The sequence below is a fragment of the Oncorhynchus masou genome, unplaced genomic scaffold, assembly GCF_036934945.1.
Source record: "Oncorhynchus masou masou isolate Uvic2021 unplaced genomic scaffold, UVic_Omas_1.1 unplaced_scaffold_1803, whole genome shotgun sequence".
Classification (NCBI taxonomy): Eukaryota; Metazoa; Chordata; class Actinopteri; order Salmoniformes; family Salmonidae; genus Oncorhynchus; species Oncorhynchus masou.
In genome coordinates, this window is record NW_027008238.1 from 11477 (window position 1) to 36860 (window position 25384).

Consider the following 25384-nt stretch of genomic DNA (forward strand, 5'->3'; position numbering starts at 1 on the left):
TTTAAAAGCCTTTTTTAAACTAAAATACACTACCAGTGTCTCAGCAACAAATGAGTGATCAAATTAAGATCCTACATTGGTATGGTTTTTATAAATCCTGCAGTTGTAACATAGGCTAACATAAAAGGATATCTTAATCTCATGGCATTAATGTATGCTTTAGCTTATTATGTTGCACATTTGCTTCTAAACATTTCTATTTACAGGAGTTACTTTGGAAACCATGGGACAAGCAACTTCTCTCTGAGGCTGGCCGGTATCCGACTTGCTATGGAGGTGAGAAAGTGTGAATTTACCACCTTTTGAATTTCATTTGATGTACATTTGTGTACCATTTCTAAATGAACTGTCTTGTTCTCACAGGCTCTGACATCCTCAGACAGTACCTCCCTTAATTACCTCACCCACGCTGGGAGGATAGTGTTGAGTGGACTGTCCGAGCTCAACCAGCAGGTAACCATTCAAATAATTGTACAACATTCATCAGACCAGATATATAGTTCCCACTGGGCACAGATGTCATTTCAGCGTGTCGTGTTTAGTTACATTTGGTCGAGTTGTCAACAAATTTGAATTCAATGTAAAATCAATACAACAAATGTACCATGTCATTGGACTTCGGTAAAGAGTTTGGTGAAAAAAATACGTTGATGACTTTTTTCAATTCCAATCAGTTTTCCATGCTCATTCAACATCATCACATTACATTTCTTGTTGTTGAAATGACAAGGAAACAATGTTGATTCAACCAGTCTTTGCCCAGTGGCTTACATTTAGGCAATAGTAATTCATAAGGTTAAGTTGAAAAGTTCCAATGTTTTACAAGCCAAAGAATCAGAGGCCCTCTGAATTACAGACCTGAATCTTTGAGTTTATTATCCAAGTTCTAAGGAATTTTATGATTGTTTTGTTTTGAGGATGTGAGGCAGTTTCAGCAGGCCTACGACATCCTGGTGAACTTCATTAATGAGCCAGCAAACAGGGAGCAACTAGAGCTGGAGATGGCTCTTGTAGGAGTAGGTTTACATGCAAGCTTGAGCGTTAGCTGCAGGCACCGTCTGCTCATTCAACATCTCCTCAATGAGACTTTCTAAAGTGCTTGTCAATGAAAAATATGTAATTATCTTATTTGTTTTACTTCAGATCAACCACATCAATTTCACGGATGTATTTTATGAATTTGTTCTACTGAGCCTTCTTGAAGGAAAAACATCTCTTCCAACATCTGTAAGTGACCCTAATAATGTAAACATCCTGTTGTTTATCTACCCTATCCACACTGTAGCCATACCAGGTCTGTAGACACTCACTCATGTCCCCTGTTCCTACTCCAGAGGCCTGGTAGCTTCTTTTATCTGCTCATTGAAGTGATGATGAGGATTCGCCCTCCTGGAGGAGCCTGGACAGAGTCTGCTGGGAGCTTCTACTTCCTCATTAAGGTGCATTTCTCACTCCCTCTCCCTCTCTCTCTCTCTCTGTATCCTGAACTGTGTGAAATGGTTTGTTCATCCTTTTCTTTGTAGTTGGTCATTAAATAATAGTTGATGATGTGTCTGTCGTCTTCAGGATCAGATGAAGGCGTGGTTGGACTCCATCTTCAACCTCGATGAGTCCATCTATGAAAGCCCACAGAGGCTCTCGTGGCAGGTGATGGAGAATCTAGAAATGCAGGTTGACTTCCTCCTGTCCAGCCTGGATTAAGGGTCCCAAACTGAGCTGAGGATCCCAAACACAAAATAAAGTATTTTGCATTGAAACATTATCTGTCAATCTCAAACAAATTGTACATAATGTCGAATCAAATCAAAGCCCATTTTATTGGTCACAAACACATGGTTAGCAGATGTTAATGCGAGTGTAGCGAAATGCTTGTGCTTCTTGTTCTGACCGTGCAGTAATATCTAACAAGTAATCTAACAATTTCAAAACAACTACCTTATACACACACAAGTGTAAAGGAATGAATAAGAATATGTACATGTAAATATATTGATGAGCGATGGCCGTGCGGAATTGGCAAGATATAGTAGATGATATAGAGTACAGTATATACATATGAGATGAGTAATGTAGGGTATGTAAACATTATAACCGCACCAGGGAATGTTGGACGCTAGCGTTCGATGTCCATCATTTATGTCCAAATACCTCCTTTTTGTTCTCGTGTTTAGCCCAGTAATCCAAATTCATGAGGCGCGAGCAGCCGAAAAGTCAAAACGTTCCGTTACAGTCCGTAGGAACATGTCAACGATGTATAGAATCAATCTTTAGGATGTTTTTAACATAAATCCTTTGTCTGTAGAAATGCAGTGGAACGCGAGCTAACTCTCACGTGAACACATGTGATCAGCTCATGCCACTCTGGCAGATGTCTGTGTAACGGCTTTCTTCCTGGGAAGGAGAGGCGGACCAAAACGCAGCGTGGTTACATTTAAACATCTTTAATAAAGACGAATACCGAGAAAACACTACAAATATACAAAACAATAAATGTGAAAACTGAAAACAGTTCTGTGTGTTGAATCAAACACAGACACGGAAATAATCACCCCCAAACCCTAACACAAAACAAGCTACCTAAATATGGTTCCCAATCAGAGACAATGACTAACACCTGCCTCTGATTGAGAACCATATCAGGCCAACCACAGAAACAGACAAACTAGACACACAACATAGAATGCCCACCCAGCTCACGTCCTGACCAACACTAAAACAAGGAAAACAAACGTCAAAACGTTCCGTTACAGTCCATAGAAACATGTCAAACGATGTATAGAATCAATCTTTAGGATGTTTTGAACATAAATCTTCAATAATGTTTCAACCGGAGAATTCCTTTGTCTGTAGAAATGCAGTGGAACCCAAGCTAACTCTCAAGTGAACGTGCGTGATCAGCTCATGCCATTCTGGCAGATGTCTGACTCATTCAGCTCCCATTCCCCCCTCCTTCACAGTAGAAGCATAAAAGATTGTTGACATTAAGTAGAAGCCTTAAGAAGTGCAATATGACCCCATGGACACTGTATATTCGATAGGCAATGACTTGAAAAACTACAAACCCCAGATTTCCCACTTCCTGGTTGGATTTTTTCTCAGGTTTTATAGTCACAGACATCATTCAAACAGTTTTAGAAACTTCAGAATGTTTTCTATCCAAATCTACTATTTATATGCATATTCTAGCTTTTATGACTGAGTAACAGGCAGTTTAATTTGGGCACACTTTTCATACAAAATTCCGAATGCTGCCCCCTACCCTAGAGAAGTTAACAGTCTGATGGCCTTGAGATAGAAGCTGTTTTTCAATCTCTCTGTATTAGCTTTGATGCACCTGTACTGACCTCGCCTTTTGGATGATAGCGGGGTGAACAGGTAGTGGCTCGGGTGGTTGCTGTCCTTGATGATCTGTTTGGCCTTCTGTGACATCGAGTGGTGTAGGTGTCCTGGAGTGCAGGTAGTTTGCCCCCAGTGATATGTTGTGTAGACCTCACTACCCTCTGGAGAGCATAACGGTTGTGGGAGGAGCAGATGCCCTACCAAGCGGTGATACAGCCCGACAGGATGCTGTTTTTGTTTTCAGTGACAAGCCGAATTTCTTCAGCCTCCAGAGGTTGAAGAGGCGCTGTTGCGCCTTCTTCTCCACGCTGTCTGTGTGGGTGGACCATTTCAGTTTGTCCGTGATGTATACGCCGAGAAAATTAAAACTTTCTCCACTACTGTCCCGTCGATGTGGATAGGGGGGTGCTCACTCTGCTGTTTCCTGAAGTCCACGATCGTCTCCTTTGTTTAGTTGACGTTGAGTGTGAGGTTATTTTCCTGACACCACACTCCTAGGGCCCTCACCTCCTCCCTGTAGGCTGTCTCGTCATTGTTGGTTATCAAGCCTGCCACTGTAGTGTCGTCTGCAAACTTGATGATTGAGTTGGAGGCGTGCATGGCCACGCACTCATTTGTCAGCTCAAGCCATCTCCAGTGACCATACGCCCAGATTAGCTGCAGGGAACTGGAGACCATAAAAACACAGACACTAACAGGACAGAAATATCCTCCTATTTGTTAAGTATTAATTGCTAACTATTAATATCAAACACATCAGGTAAATGTGTAATTTTTATATCACAGAAGTCACATAATAAGTTCCATGTGTGCAATAATGGTGTTTAACATGATTTTTCAATGACGACCTCATCTCTGTACCTGACACATACCATTATCAAATCAAATTTTATTTGTCACATGAGCCGAATACAACAGGTGTAGTAGACCTTATAGTGAAATGCTTACTTAAAAGCTCTTAGCCAACAATGCAGTTCAAGAAATAAAGTTGATAAAATATTTACTAAATAAACTAACAAAAATCAAATCAATCAAAAAGTAACACAAGAAATGTACATAACAATAACGAGGTTCTATACAGGAGGTACCAGCACCGAGTCAATGTGCGGGATAGTCAAGGTCATTTGTAAAGTGACTATGCATAGATTGTAAACAGCGAGTAGCAGCAGTGTAAAAACAAGGTGAGAGGGGGGGGGGGATCTGGGTGGCCATTTGATTAGTTGTTCAGCAGTCTTATGGCTTGGGGGTAGAAGCTGTAAAGAAGCCTGTTGGTCCTAGACTTGCCTCTCCGTCACTACTTGCCATGCGGTACCAGAGAGAACAGTCTATGACTGGGCCTTTCTGTGACACCGCCTAGTTTATAGGTCCTGGATGTCAGGGAGCTTGGCCCCAGTGATTTACTGGGCCATACACACTACCCTCTGTAGCGCCTTACGGTCAGATGCGGAGCAATCGCCATACCAGGCGGTGATGCAACCGGTCAGGATGCTCTCGGTGGCGCAGCTCTAGAACTTCTTGAGGATCTGGGGACCCATGTCAAATACTTTCAGTCTCTTGAGGGGGAAAACGTGTTGTCGTGCCCTCTTCACATCTGTCTTAGTGTGTTTTGATCATGATAGTTTGTTGGTGATGTGGACACCAAGGAACTTGAAACTCTCATCCCGCTCTACTTCAGTCCCGTCGATGTTAATAGGGGGCCTTTTCGGCCCACCATTTCCTGTAGTCCACAATCAGCTCCTTTGTCTTACTCACATTGAGAGAGAGGTTGTTTTCCTGGTACCACACTGCCAGGTCTCTGACCTCTGACCTCTTCCCAATTATCTGTAAGGTCCCCCAATCGAGCAGTGAGCTTCAAACATAGATTAAACCACAAAGACCAGGGAGGTTTTCCAATGCCTCACAAAGAAGGGCACCTATTGGTAGATGGGTAAAAAAAAGCAGACATTGAATATCCCTTTGAGCATTGTGAAGTTATTAGTTACACTTTGGCTGGTGTACCAATTCACCCAGTGACTACAAATTAATCGTGAATAATGATGAGTGAGAAAGTTACAGACACACAAATGGCAAAAGCGCAAGACATGCTAACCTCCCACCATTACAATAACAGGGGAGGTTAGCATTTCTGGGTTGTATGATATTTATACCTCTGTAACTTTCTCACTCATCATTATTCACGATTCATTCAGGATTGTCCCTAATCATGGTAGCATCCACATTAACGTAGACGTGTTTAGAAACATATTATATTCTTATCTACAATAAAAGTGACTCCAAAATGACACAATACATTATTTACCATTAATTTCTGTTGGGCACAAAATAATCTGAAACACAACCAAAACAAAGAGCAAATTCATCCAACAACTTTGTAGAGTCACAAGCTTGATGAAGTCATTAATGTGCTGTCAATATGGGACCAAGTACCTTTTACTACTTTAATACACATATAAGTGAATTGTCCCAATACTTTTGGTCCCCTAAAATGGGGGGACAGCATACAAAAAGTGCTGTAATTTCTAAAGGGTTCAACCGATATGGATGGAAATACCCTCAAATTAAAGCTGACAGTCTGCCCTTTAACCCCATAGTCTATGTATCATTTAAATCCAAAGTCCTGGAGTACAGAACCAAAACAACAACACATTTGTGGCTGTCCCAATACTATTGGAGCTAACTGTATGTACATGAAATTTATCTTTATGAATAAAATACAGTAGTTATCTTCAATGGGTTTGGCCATTGATCTTTTGGCTAAAAGATAAGTCATCATTATCTCTGAGTGCTCTTTCACGTTGCTGTTACAAATATTTCAAATGTCTGATGTAAAATATAAAGTGATTTTCTTGGAAATATAAAAACAACCACATCATCGAATTCAAGGTGCTATTAGAAGCAACATTGAGTCACATTAAATCTCTCACGTAGTCTCCTTGTGTACGATAAGAACATGTTCAAATTCATTTAAACTTCATGTGCAGACAAAAGGGGAATGAGCAATGCACAAGAGGAATACAATTATTTTCTCCTCTTCGCTATCAAATGATGCTTTTTTCTGTGCTGAAGCCCCTTGGCAGAACATTTACATGCAGCCTAAGAGCAATGGAGGGACTTAAGCATTTAACTCCTTCACGGGGGATTAGTTTAATTCAGATTTTGAAGTGAGGGTGAAATAGGGGAAACAGTAATGTGAAGTTCTGTAGAGTTATGGAGGAGCTCTGCAAAAAAACATTCAATGGAGGTCCTGAAGAAAGCTTCCTTTCTTGCTAATGTGGTCCGTGACATGGTCACATTAACCATCACTTGTTTTGTAACTTACGGCTTCTCTCATATACTGTTGTAGTCGGAAGTTTACATACACCTTAGCCAAATACATTTAAACTCACTTTTTCCACAATTCCTGACATTTAATCCTAGTAAAATGTCCCTGTGTTAGGTCAGTTAGGATCACCACTTGATTTTAAGAATGTGAAATAGCAGAATAATAGTAGAGAGAATGATTTACTTCAGCTTGTATTTCTTACATCACATTCCCAGTAGGTCAGAAGTTTACATACACTCAATTAGTATATGGTAGCATTGACTTTATTTAAATGGTTTAACTTGGGTCAAACGTTCTGGGTAGCCTTCCACAAGCTTCCCACAATAAGTTGGGTGAATATTGGCCCATTCTTCCTGACAGAGCTGGTGTAACTGAGTCAGGTTGTCACGTTCGTCATAATGATTGGACCAAGGCGCAGCATGCATAGAGTTCCACATAATTTTAATAAATCGAAATTCACCAAACATAAACAATAAAGGACAAACGAAACGTGAAGACAAGATCCCAAAAATCACAATGGGGAAAATGGCTACCTAAATATGATCCCCAATCAGAGACAATAGTATCCTTGTACTATTGTTTGTATAGAGGCAAACTATTGTTAGAAAAATGACTTGTGTCATACACAAAGTAGATGTCCTAACCGACTTGCCAAAACTATAGTTTGTTAACAAGAATTTTGTGGAGTGGAGTTTTAATGACTCCAACCTAAGTGTATGTAAACTTCTGACTTCAACTACATACGTATACATACACACAAACTCATATATATATATTATTATTATTTTTTTTTCCTTTATTACTTTCTAACCCTACCACCCCTCACTAATTGAAGTAAACAGGCGAACAATAACGCTTCGGCCTCTACTTCCAGGTTATACATACTATATACTACTTTACAATAGTTATATTTTGTTTGATTTTAGTCCTGTCCATCCTCTACCCTCAACCTCTCTCATCTATTTCTGATGTCCATCCAGTTTGATTTCTATTTGCCATATATTTTTAACTGTGCTGTTTCACAGATGAACCAATTTAGGAAATAAGGTTAGAACCAGAAAAAGCTTTGTTATTGACTACAAAGATACTATTTGCTATTTTATGAGTGTGTTAAGATCACACAATGGGGTTGTGGGGATATCAGTGCACGAGTATGTGTAAACAATGTTCTAAAATAAATTATAGTATTTCACATAGTGGATGTTGTGCAATGGAAGAAGAATTAGGCAATAATTGGTCATGAACAATAACACTTTCCACAGGAGAAATAGAATCACAAAGCAAGTGAACTCTAATGGTGTTCCCTACCCCTTTACAAGCTATATGTCTCCTATAACTGTCTTAGATGTACACCATTTGAAAGTGAATATCTGAAATTAAAGGACTTACGAGCCAAAATATAGTCTACATCTATCAGTCTGGATGACTTATTATGAGTCATCTGTTTTGTTCAACGTTTTATACACAGAAGGAAACAGCTGTCAGAAAGACAGCTCTCTCAGGCAGGAAAGGAGGTGAGCATGTATCACCTGATTGCATTGTGAGACTAGATATGCAGACATTGTTCTTGACATTCATGAACTTGTCAATCCAGTTACAGTATATGCCATTAATGTAACAGGTTATCCTATTAGTAGACATAGCTGTGAAAAATAAATCAATGCTGTCCTCTAATGGGCTAGAGGGCTTATTGCACCTGCAGGAGGGTTACTTACTGGCTCTTGGAGTTGACCAGAAATTCATGTTGCTTCTTTCAAATCTGATGAATATACAATCAGTATTATTACATAGACAACTGTATTAATATTATAGAAGGCTACAATAAAAGTCCTAAAATAATCTACTTCTTGTGTGGTGGGACCCCTACTCATCTTGTACCAGGTAGGACAGAATTATTCTTTTAACATCCATTAGATAGGATGATCATTTAATCCCTCTTGTTTGAATCAGAGCAGAGGCTTATTTCTAAACTCAGATGACCAATGATGATTTGAACCCCATATTTGTTCATAATCTGCATAAGGGAGAGTGGGGTAATTTGAGCCAAAGGGGTAAATTGAGCCACCTTTATTTTGAGGAAACCATACACAAAATGAATCATTTGACAAATAATTAGGAAGCGGTCATCCTTTCATGTAGTCTATGAAGAAAGAAACCACATGGAAAAAGAGATAAGCAAATGAGGTCCAACAACAGATTTTCACCAAATCAGATTAATTTAATGTGTTAGAGGTTTCATTATACTTGTCTCTAAACCAAAGAAGATCACTTTAAGATTGTTCTATACATCAGTTGGGATCTCTAGAAACGTTAATATGAGGTACTAAACCTGTCATGAAAGTGCATCATGGTAGCTGTGTCAGAAAATAAAGTCTAAATGTTTTCCTTTGGGTAAGTTGAACCAATGGCTATGAGACAAGTTGAGCCAATGACTGAGCCAATGGAAAGTTGAGGAAACTGAAGAATTTTCTTCCCAGGCGTAATGCAAGGCATTATTGCCTGGGTATGAGGTAACTACAAGGACTGACCTATGTAAAAAGTGTTTTAAAAAAGTACAAAGTGGCCTCCCGAGAGGTGAAGTGGTCTAAGGTTCTGATCACTGCTAGAGGCGTCACTTCAGATCTGGGCTGTGTCGCAGACGGCCTTGACCGGGAGATCCATGAGGTGGCTCAAAATTGGCCCAGCGTCGTCTTGGTTTGCGGAGAGTTTGGCCGGCTGGGATGTCCTTGTCCCATCGCACTCTAGCGACTCCTTGTGGTGGCCGGGCGCATGCACGCTGGCTTCAGTCACCAGCTGTACGGTGTTTCCTCCAACATATTGGTGCTGCTGGCTTCCGGTGAAGCGAGCAGTGTGTCAACAAGCTAGGCGGGTTCGTGTTTCAGAGAATGCATGCCTCTCGACCTTCACCTCTCCCGAGTCCGTAGGGGAGTAGCAGCGATGGGACAAGACTGGATATTGGATATCATAAAATTGGGGAGTAAAAGGAGTAAAAAAATAAATAAATAAATAAATAGATGTGTTTGTTAGGTGTTAAACCTTTGTTAGAAAATGCATATAATTATTAAAATACAAAAAAAAGTGATTGTGACTGGGTTTGTTAGGTTCTCAATCTCAGAGTAAATAACTCAACGGACACAAGAAAAGCTTAACCAAGTTTAATTCTTCCCAAAGGGTCAATACAGCTGCATTCAGACAACGACATTTCAAACAAGCACTGATATTTAACCCTTTCTCCTAGGATGAGTCTCCTCCTCCACATCTAAACAGCCAATGCATCTCTGTTGCTTGACAGAACCTTAGTGATATCTGTTCTTCCTCACTTCATCTGACCTGACCTCTACCCGTAGTGCTTACTCCTCCCCAACTCAAGGGTGTCATGGTGATTGATACCAGACTGTGTTCTCCTCCCAGAGGATCCCTCCCATAAGATCCCTGATGGCTAACAGTAACATATCCTGACATAATGTAAGCATTATACATTACCCTCTCTCCGTCTGTGACATTGTTAGGTTCTAAGATCTCCATCCGTCTCCCCTACACATTCCAAAGCCATCTGGCTCCTACAGATAACCATTAACTTCTGATTATAACAATGTTCCAAGTTTAACCCAGAATCTAACAGGTTGAATGTTTGGGTTGAGTTGTTTGGGAAATAAATGTCGACATGGTTTTTAAAAAGTAGTGGTAATACAGTATTTCATTCAGTACAGAAATGTGTAGGCTCCTTAACCCCATGTCAGGTGTAAGTGCCAAGATACCTACTTTTTGGGTTTACATGAATTCCGAATTCTGAATTACTACTCACCAATGTCCAGTCTGTTGACAACGAGGTAGACAAAATTCGAGCAAGGGATGCCTTCCCGAGAGACATCAGAGATGGTAACATTCTCTGTTTCACAGAAACATGGCTCACTCGGGGTAGTAATCAGAGTCGGTACAGTCACCCGGTTTCTTCAAACATTGCGCCGACAGAAACAAACATCTCTCTGCTAAGAAGAAGGGTGGAGGTGTATGCCTTATGATTAACGAGTTGTGGTGTGTTCATAACAACATACAGGAACTCAAGTCCTTTTGTTCAGCTGACCTATAATTCCTTACAATCAAATGCCGATCGCATTATCAACTAAGAGAATTATCTTCGATAATAATCACAGCATTGTCTATCCCCCCCATGCAGACACCTCAATGACCCTGAAAGAACTTCATTGGAATCTATGTACACTGGAAACCACATATCCTGAGGCTGTATTTATTGCAGCTGGGGATTTTAACAAAGCTCATCTGAAAACAATGCTCCATAAATATTATCATCATATCGAATGTGTGAGCTGTGCTGGCATCTTTCTGGATCATTGCTACTCTAAATTCCGCGACGCATACAAAGCCCTCCCTCACCCTCCCTCGCCCTGTAATGATTCTCCTTGTAATCTTAGGGAGAGTAGTCATGATCGGACAAATGCGCAGCGTGGTATGTGTCCATGTTAATATTTAATAAATCAACTGAACACTGAATAACAAAACAACAAAGTGAAAGAACGAAACAGTCCTGTCTCGTGAAGACACAAAACAGAAAACAATCACCCACAAAACACAGGTGGGAAAAGGCTACCTAAGTTAGATTCTCAATCAGAGACAACGAACGACACCTGCCTCTGATTGAGGACCATACTAGACTACCCACCCCAACTCACACCCTGGCCAACCAAAAACAAAGACATAACAAAGGAACTAAGGTCAGAACGTGACCGGAACAGCGGGAGACTCCGGCAGCGCCGTAGTGAAGGGAGACTCCAGCAGCGTCGTAGTGAAGGGAGACTCCGATGGCGCCGGAGTGAAGGGCGATTCCGGCAGGTCCTGGTGACGGGCGGACCTGGAGGGAGGAGACGGAGAGACAGCCTAGTGCGTGGGGCTGCCACAGGACCCACCAGGCTGGGGAGACCTACAGGAGGCCTGGTGCTTGGAGGAGGCACCGGATGGACTAGGCTGTGGGGGAGCACTGGAGCCCTTGTGAGCAGCCTTGGCACCACTCCTCCCGGCTGGATCACCATTTTAGCCCAGACCATTGAGAGTGCAGGCACAGGTTGGACCAGGCTGTAGGTGAGCACTGGAGATCTGGTGCATACCACTCGCACCTCTCCCTTAGGCTCAATGCCCACATTCGCCCGGCATGGGCGGTGCGCAGGCATAGGACGCACTGCAACCTCCCAGCCCCTCGGAGACACAGCACGCAGAGCCGGAGCAGGATACCCTGGGTCGAAACGGCGTACTGGAGACCAAACACACTGGGCTGGCACAACACGCCCTGGCTGGATGCCCACTCTCGCTTGGCACTTGCGGGGGGCTGGCCTATAGCCCACCGGGCTATGAGCGCATACTGGCGACACCGTGCGCTTGACCGCATAACACGGTGCCTGACCAGTACTGAGCTTCTTACGGTAAGCATGAGGAGTGGGCTCAGGTCTCCAACCTGACTCTGCCACACTCCCCGTGTGCCACCCCGTGTGCCATTTTTGGGGCTGCCTCCCTTGCTTGTCGCGCTGCCGTGCTAACTCCTCATATTGCCACCACTCAGCTTTCGCTGCCTCCAGCTCTGCCTTGGGATGGCGATATTCCCCAGCCTGTTTCCAGGGTCCTTTTCCGTCCAAAATCTCCTCCCATGTAAATGAGTCCGGAGATCACTGCTGCCAGATACCACGCTGCTTGGTCCTTGGTTGGTGGGTGATTCTGTAACGATTCTCCTCGTCATCTGAGGAAGAGTAGTCAAGATCGGACCAATACGCAGCGTGCTATGTGTCCATATTAACATTTAAAAATCAACTGAACACTGAATAACAAAACAACAAAGTGAAAGTACGAAACGACAACGAAACAGTCCTGTCTAGTGAAGACACAAAACAGAAAACAATCACCCACAAAACACAGGTGGGAAAAGGCTACCTAAGTATGATTCTCAATAAGAGACAGCGAACGACACCTGCCTCTAATTGAGAACCATACTAGGCCAAACACATAGAAAAAAGAACATAGACTACCCACCCCAACTCACGCCCTGACCAACCTAAAACAAAGACAAAACAAAGGAACTAAGGTCAGAACGTCACACGCCCTACTTTCGGCAAATCTGTCCACGACTCCATTTTGTTGCTCACAGCCTATAAACAGAAACTAAAACAGGAAATGCCTGTGCTCAGGTCTGTTCAACGCTGGTCCGACCAATCTGATTCCACGCTTCAAGATTGCTTCAATCACGTGGACTGGGATATGTTCCGGATGGACTCAGTCAACAGCGTTAATGTATACGCTAATTCGGTGAGCGAGTTTAATAGCAAGTGCATCAGTGATGTTGTACCCACGGCGACTATTTAAACCTTCCCCAAACAGAAACCATGGATTGATGGCAGCATTCACGCAAAACCTAATGCGCGAACCATTGCGTTTAATCATGGCAAGGCGACCAGAAACATATAGAAACCGTGTAGCTATTCCCTCCGCAAGGAAATTAAACAAGCTAAGCTTCAGTATAGAGACAATGTAGAGTTGAAATTCAACGGCTCAGACACAAGTTGTATGTGGCAGGGTCTACAGTCAATCACGGATTACAAAAAGTAAACCATCCCCATCGAGGACACCGATGTATTGCTCCCAGACAAACTAAAAAACTTCTTTCCTCACTTTGAAGACAATACAATGCCAAAATATGTGTGCTCTGCTTCACCGCAGCCAACATGAGTAAAACATTTAAATGTGTTAACCCTCGCAAGGCTGCCAGCCCAGACGGCATCCGTAGCCGCGTCCTCAGAGCATGCACAGACCAGCTGGCTGGTGTGTTTACGGAAATATTCAATCAATCCCTATCCCAGTCTGCTGTTCCCACATGCTTCAAGAGGGCCACCATTTTCCATCTTCCCAAGAAAACTAAGGTAACTGAGCTTATCGACTATCCCCCCGTAGCACTCACTTTCGTCATCATGAAGTGCTTCAAGAAACTAGTCATGGATCATATCACCTCCACCCTACCTAACACCCCCGACCCACTCCAATGTGATTACCGCCCCAATAGGTCCACAGGCGACGCGATCGCAAACACACCCATCTGGACAAGAGGAACACCTATGTAAGAACGTCGTTCATCAATGACAGCTCATCATTTAACACCATAGTACCCCCTAAACTCGTAATTAAGCTCGATTAAGCCTAAACTTGTAATTAAGCCTCCAACTCAATCATCAAGTTTGCAGATGACACTACAGTGGTCGGCTTGATTACCAACAACTACGAGATGGCCTACAGGGAGGAGGTGAGGGCCCTCGAAGAGTGGTGTCAGGGCAATAACCTCACACTCAACGTCAACAAAACAAAGGAGATGATCGTGGACTTCAGGAAACAGCAGAGGGAGCATCCCCCTGTCCACATCGATGGGACAGAAGAGGAGAAGATGGAACGTTTTATGTTCCTTGGGGTACACATCACTGACAAACTGAAATGGTCCACCCACATAGACAGCGTGGTGAAGAATGCGCAACAGCGCCTCTTCAACCTCAGGAGGCTGAAGAAATTTGTCTTGTCACCGAAAACACTCACAAACTTTTACAGACGCACAAGACGCACAAGCGAGAGCATCCTGTCGGGCTGCGTTGTGAGGTCTGCACAACGCATCACCGGGGGCAAACGACCTGCCCTCCAGGACACCTACATCACCCGATGTCACAGGAAGGCCAAAAAGGTCATCAAGGACAACAACCATCCGAGCCACTGCCTGTTCACCCCACTGTCATCCAGAAGGCGAGGTCAGTAGAGGTTCATCAAAGCTGGGACTGAGAGAATGAAAAACAGCTTCTATCTCAAGGCCATCAGACTGTTAACTTGGTCAAAGACTGTATGTGGGAAATCACTCTGGAAACTCGCTTTCGTATTCCTTCAAGTTTGCATGTCTAATGGTTACGATTCTGGGTTTGCAAATCATTGTCATTTTCCGCACCCATCAGTAACTGCCTGTTTTGCATGGCAAAGGTTCCAGATACCGCATCAATTTATTTGCTCCTCTTCTGATTGCGGACTCTCCTTCACTGCAGCCAACGCGAGTAAAATATTTAATCGTGTTAACCCTCGCAAGGCTGCAGGCCCAGACGGCATCCCCAGCCGCATCCTCAGAGCATGTGCAGACCAGCTGGCTGGTGTGTTTACGGACATATTCAATCAATCCTTATCCCAGTCTGCTGTTCCCACATGCTTCAAGAGGGCCACCACTGTCCCTGTTCCCAAGAAAGCTAAGGTTACTGAGCTAAACGACCATCGCCCCATAGTGATGACCATCACTTCCGTCATCATGAAGTGCTCTGAGAGACTAGTCAAGGATCATATCACCTCCACCCTAACTGATGCCTTAGACCCACTCCAATTTGCTTACCGCTCCAATAGGTCCACAGAAGACACAATCGCAATCACACTGCCCTAACCCATCTGGACAAGAGGAATACCTATGCAAGAACGCAGTTAATTGATTACAGCTCAGCTCCAAACTCTTCATTAAGCTTTAGACACTGGGTCTCGACCCCGCCCTGTGCAACTGGGTCCTGGACTTTCTGACAGGCCACCCCCAGGTGGTGAGGGTAGGAAGCAACATATTCACCCCACTAATCCTCACCACTGCCACAAGGATGAGTTCTCAGCCCTCTCCTGTACTCCCTGTTCACCCATAACTGCGTGGCCATGCACGCCTCCAACTCAATCATCAAGTTTGCAGATGACACTACAGTGGCAGGCTTGATTACCAACAACGTCTAGACGGCCTACAGGGAGGAGGTGAGGGCCTTCGGAGAGCGGTGTCAGGAAAATAACCTCACACTCAACATCAACAAAACAACGGAGATGATCGTGGACTTCAGGAAACAGCAGAGGGATCACCCCCCTATCCACATCGATGGGACACTAGTGGAGATGGTGGAAAGTTTTATGTTCCTCTGCGTACACATCACGGACAAACTGAAATGGTCCACACAGACAGTGTGGTGAAGAAGGCGCAATAGCGCCTCTTCAACCTCAGGAGCCTGAAGAAATTTGGCATGTCACCAAAAACACTCACAAACTTTTATAGATGCTCAATCGAGAGCATCCTGTTGGGCTGTATCACCGCCTGGTACGGCAACTGCTCCGCAAACAACCGTAATGCTCTCCAGAGGGTAGTGAGGTCTGCACAATGCATCACCGGAGGCAAACTACCTGCCCTCCAGGACACCTACACCACCCGATGTCACAGGAAGGCCATAAAGATCATCAAGGACAACAACCACCTGTTCACCCCATTATCATCCAGAAGGCGAGGTCAGTACAGGTGCAACAAAGCAGGGACCGAGAGACTGAAAAACAGCTTTATCTCAAGGCCATCAGACTGTTATTAAACAGCCACCACTAACATTGAGTGGCTGCTGCCAACACACTGACTCAACTCCAGCCACTTTAATAATGGAAATTGATGGAAATTGATGTAAAAATATATCACTAGCCACTTTAAACTAAGCCACTTTGTTTACATACCCGACATTACTAATCTCATATGTATATACTGTACTCGATGCCATCTACTGCATCTTGCTTATGCCGTTCTGTACCATCACTCATTCATATATCTTTATGTACATATTCTTTATCCCTTTACACTTGTGTGTATAAGATAGTCATTTTGGAATTGTTCGGTTAGTTTACTCATTGGTTATTACTGCATTGTCGGAACTAGAACCACAAGCATTTCGCTACACTCACATTAACATCTGCTAACCATGTGTATGTGACCAAAACATTTGATTTGATTTAATTTTGATTTGAATAGACCCTGATAAAATAAGTCATGTGGATCTCAGGTGTGAGGCTTCATCTAGTTCAGACACATCCCCAAAGCCAACACCACATTTGGCTGCCTTTCCTTCCAGTTCTCTGCTGCCAGTGACTGGAACGAATTGCAAATATTGCTGAAGCTGGAGACTTTTATTTCCCTCACCAACTTTAAACATCAGCTATCTGAGCAGCTAACCAATCGCTGCAGCTGTACATAGTCCATCTGTAAATAGCCCAACCAATCAACCTACCTCATCCAAATACTGTTTTTATTTACTTTTCTGCTCTTTTGCACACCAGTATCTCTACTTGCACAGAGTCTTACTTCCTGTGTAAAACAGCCATAAGAAGGAGACATTATTCAAATGAAATAGAAGAAGTTGGATACCAGTGCTCTGTATGCTGTAACTGTCTTCCCATGGCTCAAAATGGCTTGGCCTCAAACATTCAGATGACACACTCCTTCAAACAGTGAAGGTCAAATTTCCTGGTATGTCAATGTAAGCTAAAGCTGACAGAGCTAATAGTTAGCTGTCCGAGACGCTCAAACACGAAGGCTGACAATTTCAATTTGCAACATGACCTTATGTGTTGGCATCCTTCTGGAGAAACTTGTTTCAAAGTGTTCGAAGTAGAAATCAAATCTTACACTAGATATATTTGACAATTAAATGTGAAGTAATGCCAAAAACAACAAGCAGTCAATTATTCTTGGACTGTGCTTGACAACCTAATGATTTTCAACAAGTGACTGGATGAGGCATAGGTTTAGCCAATAGCACATGGGTAGACCATACTTCAGGTCTCAAGAAGGAAACTTAGTATGCTATACAAACTGTATCTATTACCTTGGGTGAGATCATGCCTATGGACACCCAGTTGTATTGTCAATGTTTGGATAAGCCCCAAATGTGTAAACTTGGCTTTTACACAATGACTCAGCCTCTAATTGTAGTTTTTTGCACCTAATTTGTTCATGGACAGTTCCACAAGTCCATATTTTCGTCTCTTCCCCTTTCAACTGTCTCTTCTTCATATTCAGATCTACAAAGGCTGATTACCTGTGATATCTGCCACAATCCCCCACCCCTCTACACAGGATATTTTGATACAGATTTAGGATCTTAATTTGAATTATGTTTTAGTCCCAAGCATGAAAGTTGAATGCTTTGACACATTGAATGTGAAAGTGAGAGTGGTTCAGTGAGTGGGCTCGACTTTGAACAGGGAGATGATGAATGCAGGAAAGAACGTTCCTTTTCAGCACCATGGAGAGCACATTATGCATTGTGGCGCAGCCCCTTTTTCTACTCGTGTGTTAGAGCAATATGTATTTGCCAAACTGCTCTAATCCCACTGCTCTCTAAACTATGGTTCACAATTTTATAAACTCCCAAATCATCCCCAAAATTGATGTCACTGTTGAGTGTTCTTAAATCAGTTTGGTAAACATGTTCCTCCCATTGTGACATTGCCAACCATTCCGAATGGAATAATTTGACGTATTAATGGTTCTCTATAAAAGCCTTTGATTCTAAGAAAGTGTCAAATGGTCTTGAACTCGGTCAAATCACAGCAGTATTGAAGGGCGATAATGAGTAGGCCTATGTTCAGTAGTTTTTTGAAAGCGACCACGCTGAGATTGCTCCGCGAGCGGCCGCTTCTGTGTGCAGCTGGCCTGGTGATCGCGACGGGTTCGACAGTCTACTTTTATAACAAATATTACGGCGTCGGTGAGGATGAACCGGCCACCTTGGAGATCGTGGACCGTGTTGTCACGGTTGAGGAGGGTACATTTACAGATTTAACAATGTCTTAATTGCAATACTGACTGTATATACATGTAGAAAAAAAGGAGGAAGGGAAGCGCTGCTAAGATACACAATAGTAGCTTTTGGTAGACAGAAGGTGCTCTTTGGTAAAAGGGGTAAATTGGCTATCAAAAAGAAAGGAGGACCAAGGCATTCTTCATAAAATGTATTAAAATGCCTTTATTTGTATGGAATGTTCAATGGAAAGTTTTTAAACATTGTTTCCATTGAACATGACATACAAATGAAGGCATTTTAATGAATGATATGAAGAGTTCCGTGGTCCTCCTTACTTTTTGACATGCTGTATATAGTCCGGACTGAAACTATATTCAGGTGTCGTCTAAAATGGCACCCTATACCCTATTCCCTATTTATTTATTTTACAGTTATATGGTCAAAAGGCTCTGGTTAATAGTAGTGCTATAAATAGGGAATAGGGTGCCATTTAGGACTGATTCGATGACATGATGATGGCTAGTAATTATAAGATCAGCCTAACTACATGGACAGATGTTTGGTGTCTTGTAGTATTTCTTCAATTTAGAGAAAATAATCCTTTATTGTTTATTCATAAAGATCATGATCCCACCCTGGACCAGGAGGACCCAGTCCTTGTTCAGGTAAGAATACTGTAGGCCTGTCAATAGTCTGGTACCGGTCGGTTTCTGCTCTCTTGCCAATTCCATCATGGCAAAATGATATTTGCATGACAATCCCATAAGGAGTTGTCAGAGAGCTGAAACCGCCTGGCACCCAGGCTATAACAATACTGCTTCATTATCAGGACTGGTTCAATAACAATCTGACATTCAAACTGTAATTTTACTGACTTGAAAATGGATCCTGATTTATTCCTTAGTTTGTGGATGAGGAGGTTGGACAGCGTCCCTGTCTGGCTTTAGTCCCTTGGTCTGGACCTCTGTGGGTTCCCAGCACTGTAAGTCCAACAGTACTGACACTCTCTTGTCTTCACTCTGGTCTATAGACTGGTTTATGTAACTTAAACACAAACATGACGTTTTCTGAAGAACAATATGGGAATACATTTCTGTAAACATATTCCATATTTTTTACAACTGCAGCTGACTTATTACCTTACCCTTGCTGGGAGGATGATAGTGAGAGAGCTGGCAGTGTTAAACACACAGGTAACCATGCAGATCATTGGACAAAGATCATCTTATCTAATATGCAGGATTACCTTAAGTATCCACAACGGTGGTGAAATACTTTGTTGTCCTTTCCCTCATTTTCTCACAGATTTTCACGATGGATCAGACTATTTTCATCTGTTTCACTCCTGTAGGGAGGTTGGTGTGGGAGGAACTGTCTTCTCAAACTGAACAGGTAGCCATTCATATGCAGGTACCTCAGATGTTTCCTCAACCTTAGAACACAGACCTGTGTAGTTCAACTGTCAAATCTTTTAGAATCTATAATCAGCGGCCACCACTTGCGATCCTCCCTATATGTCTGTCACTCCTTTAGGCTACCAGTCTATCATTCAAACTGACTCTTAAATTGATCCTGTCTTGTTCCTTAGTATGTGGATGAGGAGGTTCAGCAGCAGCCCGGTCTGACTTTAATCTCTTGGTCTGGACCTCAGTGGGTTTCAAGCACCGTGAGTCCATCCATGCTGATACTCTCTGGTCTTTTGGGGGGGGGGCTTAAACATAAACATAACATTCTCTGAAGAAGAAAAAAACGTATGGAAATGCATTTCTGTAAACATATTCCCTTTTGTTATAGCCTGTCAAACTGCAGCCAACGTATTACCTAAACCATGATGGGAACATGCTGGTGAGAGAGCTGGCAGTATTAAATACACAGGTAACCATGACGAAAATAAACCAATGCTCATGTGATCTGATAAGGATAATTACCTTCAGTATCCACTATGGTAGATTGATACTTTGACGTCTTTAAAGCTGTTTCTTATTTTTCGCAGATGTTCATGATGGAACAGCCGATTTTCATCTGTTTCACTCCTCTAGGGAGGATGGTGTGGGAGGAACTGACTTCTCAAACTGAACAGGTAGCCATTCATGTGCAGATACTTCAGGTGTTTCCTTAACATTTGAACACAGACCAGTGTAGTTCAACTGCCAACCCTTTCAGAATCTATAATGCAGTGGCCTCCTTTTGAGATCCTCCATATACCAGTCGGTCACTCCTATAGGCTACCAGTCTATCATTCAAACTGACTCATAAATTGATCCTGTCTTGTTCCTTATTATGTGTATGAGGAGGTTGGGCAGCAGCCCTGTCTGGCTTTAATCCCTTGGTCTGTTTATTATTAATCACAGAGAAAGCAATACAATTAGGGGATGTCTTTGTTTTGCAGCCAAATAGTGAAGACTCTGGTGTTCCCTATGAGAAGATGCAGCTGGTTGGGAACTGGGGTTCGTTTCATTTCCATACCTGGATAATCCGTTATGGACGAGTGCAGGTACTTCAGACATTTCTTAACATTTATGAACACACCTGTGTGTTTTAACTCCCATTTGTCTCTGGGGTTTCTTTTGTATGTCTGGTCCTAATTGAAACCTAGAGGAAAGTTGTTGTACGAACATCATGTGGGCTCTATATTACTGCCAGTGGTGATCACCTGCCAAATGATATAGAAATCTACAGCTAATATATACAGAGATGTGTGCAGACGGAAGCCGTTTTTCCTTATAGCAAAACGAAGAGGACATGCATCACCTGTGCATTGTGAGGGGAGTGGAGAAACAGCTGTGGTGGAGCAGAGTCATTCAGGAAAAAATCCTGGACCCATGGGTGAGAGATTCTCAACTGATCTTTCATCTCAAATGCAGCTGATTTGTGTCAAATGATGCACCAAATATAGGGCTACTTATATTTCCTGAATGAAATGTAATTTTTCCCTGTGTCTCTTTGAAAGGGTAATGTCCAGGTGGTCCTCACCAACAAGGAGGTGACTGGTATTAAGGTACAGTCAAACACTCATAAAAGAAAATGGAAAGTGGCAAATATCCATTTACCTTTTTAAATAAATGTTGACAAAATGAAATGATACATTTACATTTCTATCCTCATTTTTAGTACCTTGGTAGAAGGATCCATGGACTCAGTTCTTGCCTCGTCAAGAGGAGGTCAGAGTTCTCCTATTATGAGGACGCCCAGGTATGCATCGTTGTTTCTCTGTGGTAGGATTTATTCCAGTTTTTGGTTGAGGGGTTTTCAACATTGTGTTTGTTAAACAGCAGGTGGATATCTCCACCACAGTGGAGGGGTTCCAGGAGAGGGGGGATGACATGATGACGTATCAGTTCTCTACCTCTGACATTATCACCACCCCTCATGAGCCGTCCTCTGGCTCCTCTCAGCAGTTCCCCCAGGATTCTCCACCTCCCCCTCCGCCTCCCCCGTTCCCTTCGCCTCCACCTTACCACTTCACCCAGGACCAGACCCCTGACAGCACTCCTCAGGTAAAACTCTTTCTACAGTCAATAACCCTTTTTATTTGTTTTCCTGACATTTGTACTTGTGTGTACAGGTGTGTGTCTCAGTGCCATTGTGTTCCAAGCACAGTGTTTTGGTTTCAACAGGTTTGTCAAGTTTTTAGGTCAGGATGAAAGTATTGTTATGACGTCACTGAATGTTTTGTCCTCTTCAGTTGCAGGTGAAATGCAGTTTAGTATTTATTTTATTTACTTATCTAGGAACAAATTCTTAACTGACTTACCTTGGGAGCCCAAAGTTGATGTTAATGTGATGTCTGTTTTAGGAGTTTGTGGAGGAGCAACATAATGTTGCAGATGTGCCCCAGCTGTGGTGAGTTGGCTTTCATGTGTTCATCTATAGTAAAAACATTTGCTTTGAAATAATCTGCCCCTATATTGTAGTTATACAGATGTAGGACCTTAATAACCTTTTACTACAGTGGGCTAAATCAGGGTCACACACAGTGTTTCTTTGTAGTCTTAAACAAATCTACTTTGAAACAAAAGTATATACTTCACACACATGGATATGGTCTTAAAAAAGAAGACACTTTTAGCATTTCAGATATAGAGTTGAAACACTTTATATACACTACCGGTCAAAAGTTTTCAAACACCTACTCATTCAAGGGTTTTTCTATATTTTTACTCTTTTCTACGTTGTAGAATAATAGTGAAGACATTAAAACTATGAAAGAACACATGGAATCGTGTAGTAACCAAAGAAGTGTGAAACAAATCAAAATAAATGTAATGTTTAAGATTCTTCATATTGCCACCATTTGCCTTGATAACAGCTTTCCAAGTGGAAATTCCAAACTTTAAACGCCTTTTTAAAACTAAAATACACTACCAGTGTCTCAGCAACAAATGAGTGATCAAATTAAGATCCTACATTGGTATGGTTTTTATAAATCCTGCAGTTGTAACATAGGCTAACATAAAAGGATATCTTAATCTCATGACATTAATGTATGCTTTAGCTTCTTATGTTGCACATTTGCTACTAAACATTTCTATTTACAGGAGTTACTTTGGAAACCAAGGGACAAGCAACTTCTCTCTGAGGCTGGCCGGTATCCGACTTGCTATGGAGGTGAGAAAGTGTGAATTTACCACCTTTTGAATTTCATTTGATGTACATTTGTGTACCATTTCTAAATGTACTGTCTTGTTCTCACAGGCTCTGACATCCTCAGACAGTACCTCCCTTAATTACCTCACCCACGCTGGGAGGATGTTGTTGAGTGGACTGTCCGAGCTCAACCAGCAGGTAACCATTCAAATAATTGTACAACATTCATCAGACCAGATATATAGTTCCCACTGGGCACAGATGTCATTTCAGCGTGTCGTGTTTAGTTACATTTGGTTGAGTTGTCAACAAATTTGAATTCAATGTGAAATCAATACAACAAATGTACCATGTCATTGGTCTTCGGTTAAGAGTTTGGTGAAAAAAATACGTTGATGACTTTTTTCAATTCCAATCAGTTTTCCATGTTCATTCAACATCATCACATTACATTTTTGTTGTTGAAATGACAAGGAAACAAAGTTGATTCAACCAGTCTTTGCCCAGTGGCTTACATTTAGGCAATAGTAATTCATAAGGTTTAGTTGAAAAGTTCCAATGTTTTACAAGCCAAAGAATCAGAGGCCCTCTGAATTACAGACCTGAATCTTTGAGTTTATTATCCAAGTTCTAAGGAATTTTATGATTGTTTTGTTTTGAGGATGTGAGGCAGTTTCAGCAGGCCTACGACATCCTGGTGAACTTCATTAATGAGCCAGCAAACAGGGAGCAACTAGAGCTGGAGATGGCTCTTGTAGGAGTAGGTTTACATGCAAGCTTGAGCGTTAGCTGCAGGCACCGTCTGCTCATTCAACATCTCCTCAATGAGACTTTCTAAAGTGCTTGTCAATGAAAAATATGTAATTATCTTATTTGTTTGACTTCAGATCAACCACATCAATTTCACGGATGTATTTTATGAATTTGTTCTACTGAGCCTACTTGAAGGAAAAACATCTCTTCCAACATCTGTAAGTTACCCTAATAATGTAAACATCCTGTTGTTTATCTGCCCTATCCACACTGTAGCCATACCAGGTCTGTAGACACTCACTCATGTCCCCTGTTCCTACTCCAGAGGCCTGGTAGCTTCTTTTATCTGCTCATAGAAGTGATGATGAGGATTCGCCCTCCTGGAGGAGCCTGGACAGAGTCTGCTGGGAGCTTCTACTTCCTCATTAAGGTGCATTTCTCTCTCCCTCTCCCTCTCTCTCTCTCTCTCTCTCTCTGTATCCTGAACTGTGTGAAATGGTTTGTTCATCCTTTTCTTTGTAGTTGGTCATTAAATAATAGTTGATGATGTGTCTGTCGTCTTCAGGATCAGATGAAGGCGTGGTTGGACTCCATCTTCAACCTCGATGAGTCCATCTATGAAAGCCCACAGAGGCTCTCGTGGCAGGTGATGGAGAATCTAGAAATGCAGGTTGACTTCCTCCTGTCCAGCTTGGATTAAGGGTCCCAAACTGAGCTGAGGATCCCAAACACAAAATAAAGTATTTTGGATTTAAACATTATCTGTCAATCTTAAACAAATTGTACATAATGTCGAATCAAATCAAAGCCCATTTTATTGGTCACAAACACATGGTTAGCAGATGTTAATGCGAGTGTAGCGAAATGCTTGTGCTTCTTGTTCTGACCGTGCAGTAATATCTAACAAGTAATCTAACAATTTCAAAACAACTACCTTATACACACACAAGTGTAAAGGAATGAATAAGAATATGTACATGTAAATATATTGATGAGCGATGGCCGTGCGGAATTGGCAAGATGTAGTAGATGGTATAGAGTACAGTATATACATATGAGATGAGTAATGTAGGGTATGTAAACATTATAACCTCACTAGGGAATGTTGGACGCTAGCATTCAATGTCCATCATTTATGTCCAAATACCTCCTTTTTGTTATCGTGTTTAGCCCAGTAATCCAAATTCATGAGGCGCGAGCAGCCGAAAAGTCAAAACGTTCCGTTACAGTCCGTAGGAACATGTCAACGATGTATAGAATCAATCTTTAGGATGTTTTTAACATAAATCCTTTGTCTGTAGAAATGCAGTGGAACGCAAGCTAACTCTCACGTGAACACATGTGATCAGCTCATGCCACTCTGGCAGATGTCTGTGTAACGGCTTTCTTCCTGGGAAGGAGAGGAGGACCAAAACGCAGCGTGGTTAGGGTTAAACATCTTTAATAAAGACAAATACCGAGAAAAGACTACAAATATACAAAACAATAAATGTGAAAACCGAAAACAGTTCTGTGTGTTGAATCAAACACAGACACGGAAATAATCACCCACAAAAACCAACACAAAACAAGCTACCTAAATATGGTTCCCAATCAGAGACAATGACTAACACCTGCCTCTGAGAACCATATCAGGCCAACCACAGAAACAGACAAACTAGACACACAACATAGAATGCCCACCCAGCTCACGTCCTGACCAACACTAAAACAAGGAAAACAAACGTCAAAATGTTCCGTTACAGTCCATAGAAACATGTCAAACGATGTATAGAATCAATCT

The 25384-nt window shown here is 42.2% G+C and overlaps 1 long non-coding RNA gene across 1 annotated transcript; it reads left to right on the forward strand.

Annotated features, from left to right (window-relative positions):
• Nucleotides 1-394: 394 nt before the first annotated feature.
• LOC135532292 (uncharacterized) lies at nt 395-1685 on the forward strand. The gene is made up of 4 exons (XR_010454333.1): nt 395-453; nt 1144-1227; nt 1335-1439; nt 1567-1685. It is a non-coding gene; the product is annotated as an uncharacterized LOC135532292 (long non-coding RNA).
• Nucleotides 1686-25384: the final 23699 nt, after the last annotated feature.